This window comes from Diorhabda sublineata, chromosome 2 (assembly GCF_026230105.1).
Source record: "Diorhabda sublineata isolate icDioSubl1.1 chromosome 2, icDioSubl1.1, whole genome shotgun sequence".
Classification (NCBI taxonomy): domain Eukaryota; kingdom Metazoa; phylum Arthropoda; class Insecta; order Coleoptera; family Chrysomelidae; genus Diorhabda; species Diorhabda sublineata.
In genome coordinates, this window is record NC_079475.1 from 19,296,635 (window position 1) to 19,302,634 (window position 6,000).

At 31.8% G+C, this 6,000-nt stretch overlaps 1 protein-coding gene across 1 annotated transcript in view; it reads right to left on the reverse strand.

Moving 5' to 3' along the window:
* The window catches only part of LOC130453286 (neurogenic differentiation factor 6-like), a 45,329-nt gene extending 40,705 nt beyond the window's left edge, over positions 1-4,624 (reverse strand). Inside the window, exon 1 of the mRNA XM_056792939.1 lies at positions 4,545-4,624. The gene's annotated coding sequence lies outside the window, so the exon portion shown is untranslated. The remainder of the gene's footprint in view (positions 1-4,544) is intronic.
* Between the last annotated feature and the right edge of the window lie 1,376 nt (positions 4,625-6,000).

A 6,000-nucleotide genomic window follows, 5' to 3' on the forward strand; every position in this document is an offset into this window, starting at 1 on the left:
ATTAAATCATTGAATTGTGTTATTTCGGAAAAGTTGTTGTTTGTGGACATGATCATAATACTTCTAGTATTTTTCTCGTGTATAATACACAATTTATTTCAATGACAGGAAAAACGATTATTTAATATCGAAAAATTTGGGGACACGGTAGTGCAAAAAATAGCGGCACGGTCGCACCATCCTTTTCTCAAAGAAGTTCAGCCTGCTATAACTTATTTGTTGTGGATTGAACTAGAAGCCTGTATTTCTAGTAATCAAGCAAGCATTGTATAAACACAGTATGTTTCAAATTTCATTCAATTTGAACCAGTTATTTGATAATTAGAACTAATCAACTAGAACTAAGTGATAGTTGGGGAGTTGGCGGCAAATGTTGAGTACTATTTGAGGCAAGCTCTTCTATTATATCCTAATATGAAACTGCAGACTTGACTAGTGAAAAAATGTCTGTTATAGTAATTGTAAAAACCAATATTTTTCAATAATGACAATTATTAAAAAAATTCAAAACCGTTAGATTGGTATAAAAATCAACTAAATATTTAATTTTTTTATGAAAATAAAACACAAAAAACATGTCCATTGCACACCATTTAAAGAGAAATTCACAAAATTTGCTATTTTTCAATCCGAAATTCCAACATTAAAACTCATGGATACTGAAGTCACGTGACCTCGCCAGAGCCAATAGTAACGCGACAAGCAAGAACGCAGACAGCTGCCGATTAACGCTCTCTCTTATACTACAGCTTGTTTATAGGGCTACGTACTCCTATATATTATTTATTAAGTCACCTGGCAGGTATAAAGCCCCGCCAAAATGTCTTTTCAGGAATCTGATTTTTGAATGATAAATAATACCGTATTAAAATTTCAAGTTGCCTTAAATACTTTTTTTTATTTTATTGTACGTTAATGTTGAAATCCCGATTAAATCGCCTGGCTTATTTTTTTAACATTAAACTACAACATATTAAACTTCCATGTTGCCTCGAATATATTTTTAGAAAAAAAATATATTTTCAAAAATTTGGGGGTTGATTTAGCCCCCACTTACTCACCAGCCAGGTCTGCAGTTTCATATGGAATATAATTGGAAAGCTGTATAACAAGTTTTCACTTGCCTCAAATACCTACTCAAAATTTACTGCCAGCTCTCTGACTATGACTGATCACCAAACTCCGAAGCACTTCTAGTAGACATAGAAGCTTCAAATTTTCAATACAATTAGTGTTTAGTGCATAAATCACGGAAAAACTAAAATATTTCACAATTTTAGTCCAGTTTTCTAGATACCCCATCTACATAAATAACTTTGTAATCCCATATATTACGATAGAATAGAATTAAATAAATGTTAATGGTTCTATCGGTATAGTGCAAAATTAAAGGTTGATTCGGGAAATATAAAAATAATTAAAGAAATATACATTTCATTTAATAAAGAACATGTTTACGAGCTTGATGCGGACAAAACTAAATTTGAAATTATAAATAGAAGAATTTCTCACATACACTATAACTATACACATAAGTCAGGGCCTCACTCCCAATAATACGCTGATAGATATCGGTTCTGCAGTATTCACATCCGGTCAAGCTTACATGGCACTTTGGAGAGTTACAAGTGTGGGCGGGTTACATCAATAATTGATGTCGACTTTAGAAATATTAAACTGCAGTAAACCTCAAGGTGTGAATACAATAGACCATAACATCAAAGCCTCCGAGATAAACCCATAGAGACAGGAAGTGAGCTTTGAGAAAAACTGTAGCTGGAGCTCAAGAAGTAGTACCGGAAAAGAAGAAGAGGAAGACTACCTACAAAAATAAGAAAAGCTCATAAGACAAAGAATAGTGCTTTAAGAAAATTCGTTGTTGGTATTTAAGAAGTAGAGCGTTCTGGAAAGGGAAAAAGGAGGTCTATCTACAAAAAGAAATTAGATGCCATCAAAAACAATAATTGTAAAAAAATTAAGTCTCGCAACTCAGTTTTTCTATCGTAAAAAGTTGTGAGATCCATGTAATCCAAGACGGTTGCGGTCCCTACTTAAGGGGCCTTCTGTCTGAAGTTATTACGTAATTCGCTAATCTAACATCTTATATTGATCACATTAATATTGAAAATTTTTTATGTTTAAATAAATAAAAAGATTGACTTAGCCATCGCATGAAAACACAATGCCATCCAAAACAAAACAAAACAAGAAAAACCAAGTCTCGCAAGGCAGTTAGCACGATTTTTCAATCGCACTAAACGTATTTGGGATTACAGGAACTTGTTGATTATCTGAAATCAGCCAGGTAGCTTTAAATGATATTGAAGATTCGGGAACATTATTAATTGTGAAATAAAGAATGGTTGTAGTTACTGAAAATTTTACCGAATATTACCTTCATCAAGCAGCACCAAAGGATCGCCGACTGTTTTATGCAAACCACAATGGAAAATGTATCAATCAGGTTATGGGTAAAAACCAATTTTATACGGTTCCCGAAACAGTGGGGGAAACTTAATGACACTAAAGAAACATTGCGGTTGGAAGTCATCTGCGGTTGGTAAAAAGTATGTTGCTGAATCGCCAGCACACAGTACAGAAGTAGATAATAAAGTGTTTAAAACGTGTGGTACTGCTGAAATAATACCAGATCTCCTACCAAGTACATCAACGCGAGTTGTGATGGCGGGACGAAATATAATTTCAAAACAAGAAAATTCTAGTGTTGTATCCAATAGTTTAAGAACGTATTATCCATGCTTTACATATTTAATAATTGTATTTTTAATATGAAGAAAATGTAACTTCATTGTATGATAAATTATTCTGAAATTAAATATCAATCTTTGCTTATGTGTTTATACAATATCCGGGTAAAATGAGTATTCTTTTCTGCGTGTCGGGAGACAGTACATAGTCAAGCTATAATCTAATACTTTTTCTCTTGTATAATAAATAACTATTTTACTATTATACAGCAAGTGTTCGGAATAATACCTGAAGAGAATAGCTTATTTTATGAATTTTCTAAATATTTTCCACCACTTCCCAAACAGTTTTAAGTTCTCAAACTTCCTTTAGTAACTCCTAGTTGAGGTGCCATAATGTTAAGTAATGTGAAGGGTTTTGCAGTGAATGTTATATTATTCGTGGTGGCATTAGCCAAGAAAGAATGGCGGACAATTTTTTTAAATTATTTGATTTCGGAGTGGCATCAGAGGTAAAAAAAATTATCACATATTTAGATATATTTGATCTAGAGTGAGTTATCGATGACTTGTGGAAAGTTTTGATCATAGATGAAACTTCGGATGATTATGATAAAGTATAACACCTTTATTTTCGTGCTCGTGTAAAGTATCACATTACAAAAACTCTTTTGATTTGTTTGAAATAAATGAAAATACAAGTTCTAGAGTAGTAACTGTAATCTATTCTAGCACCTTTAATATATTAAATGAAAAAATAAACTTAAGAACAAGTGCATACCGACGAATTGAAAGGGTTGAAAGATATAGAGGAGCTATCACGTGTATTATTAAAGTTTGTTGAAGATTGACTTTTTAAATAAAATTTGGTGGATTTCTATTTTTCGAGTTTTTGTATCTTATCCTCATATTTAGTACAATTATTCGAACTATAATTCGAAAAATTAACGTTTTGTGATGCAAAATTGTTTATTTACTTCAATTTATATCAAATCAATTAAAAATGAAAAGTACAGACACACAGACATAATTACAAAATTTATATTAGTACTTTCATGATGAGTTTCCTCGTAATAATTGAGATGTTGTTTACATATGACAGATATCTCAATATTTAAAAAATAGATTAAGTAGTCATCAATATGATGGGAAAAAATTCAAAATAACCATGAAATAGCAATAAAAGTTTTGATAATGAAATTTCAACAATATTTGGTTCACGGGGGTAGAAACGAGAAATTGTCACCTAAATAATTGCGATAAAGTTTATAATTCTATTTATTGAATTCGAATGTTTCCATGAATAATTTTTATTGTGGTTTGCATCTTATTCGTGAAGGGACAACTAGGAATAACAAATTTTTCTATATTTAAAACAGATCCATTTTGATATTCATATGGTATGGGATTTATTGATTTATTTAATTTTACATGTTTGTCAATGAAATATTATATTCTGATAAAAATATTGATAGGGCAAAAACTTTAAAAATATTGTGCATAAGAAAAACCATTATTAATAATAAAAAAACATGAATCAGTAAAATCAGAGAAAGCATATAAAAATATCTAAGAATTAAAAAATCCATCGTAGTAATCTATTTCCGTGGAAATCAATCTGCGTAAGGTAAGCTGCCAAAAATTAATGATCAAAATAAAATAAAATAAAATAAAATGCTCTGCAGTAAATATAATTTTGATGTTTATGAATTATTGAATTTCGGAGTGGTATCAGAGGTGTAATAAGTTATTATATGTTTAAGTATATGTATTACAAAGATTGGTAAGCTGCAATAAAATAATTATTAAAATTAAAGTAATGAAATATGTGCTTACCATCGAATACACCGTGGATACTAACACGTTCACTAGTGGTAAATTGTACTGTAAAAAAGATTACCAAAAGTGGAAATTTCTTGACTTGAGGTATGACTTCTGATTATTTCCGAATTCTTTTTACACTTATCGATAGAGGACAAAAGAAAACCTCATTTAGATTTAACAAGTAAACTAACCGATTGGCAGAACTTCAAACTCCAGCCTGAAAAATCCATCAAACTTTCAATTCCACTAAAAATGAAGAATAGCTAGATAGACCAACGGAAACATTGTTAATGAAGTACAATAAACTGTAGGGGATAATTCTCGTATATTTACAATAATGTCGGCGGCGAAAAAGCGAGAGTTTTGACATAGTTGCCGCGTACTCACAAATAATTCGTAGGTTGAAACATTATTGGGTTTTTAATAGATTATATGATAATGAATATGAGAATTGCTACTTTCGTTTTGAGATGTGGCAACATTGATGTGAATATGTCTGATATTGTCATCATAAATTTTGACATTTTTAATGATGAACGTAATCAGAATGTGTTGTCATACGAGCTCTCTTTGAGTTATTCACAGATACTTGAAACATTCATCTGGCTCAAAAAAAGAATTAATTTGAATATTTTCGTGCAATGATTTTCTATGATTGCCGACGTGAATTTATCAAACAGCAGTGTGAGGATCAACTAGCTTCGACTTTTGATCATGAAGCACGACCTCGAGCCACAGTGTTTCGCTGGTTTCCCGAATTAAATTGTGGTTGCACTTCGCTATAAGATGAATTTCGTAAAGATCGTCCCAACTCGGCTGTTGTACCAGAAAGCATCAATGCTGTGCGTAAACTAATAATGCAAGATCGTCATGTGATAAACACTGAGATTGAGGCATTCTTGGGCATTTTTTCCACCCGCATATATTCAATAATGCATGATTATTTAGTTGTCAAAAAGATTTGTTCGCATTGGATACGTCTTAAGATCGTGAAAGGCGAAAAATCATGAATCTATGCATGTGAACCCGAAGCTAAGCAACAATCGACTGTATGGGTTTTTCAAAACGAGTCAGATCTAACAAAAGTTGTGCGCGCACGAAGTACTTCGAAGCAAATGGTCGCCTCTTTTTTCGGAATAACAGGACATGTGACCACCGTTGCACTAGAGCAACGTAGAACGGTCAATTCTGAGAATGGTACACCAGTGCTCGAAAAAATCAAGGAAAACAATCGCATATGACGAATTATTCTCCATCACGACAATGCAGACAAGTTTTTGAACAGATAAAACATGGAATTGATGGGTCATTCGCCGTAAAGTTATTGTTTGGCACTCAATGATATCTATCGCAGATCAAAAATAAATTGTGGGATAAACGCTTTTCAAATCACTTGTTTTGGAGGTTTATAGAATGCAAAAATATATTGGAGATTATTTTGAAAAACAATAAAACCATATCCAATTAT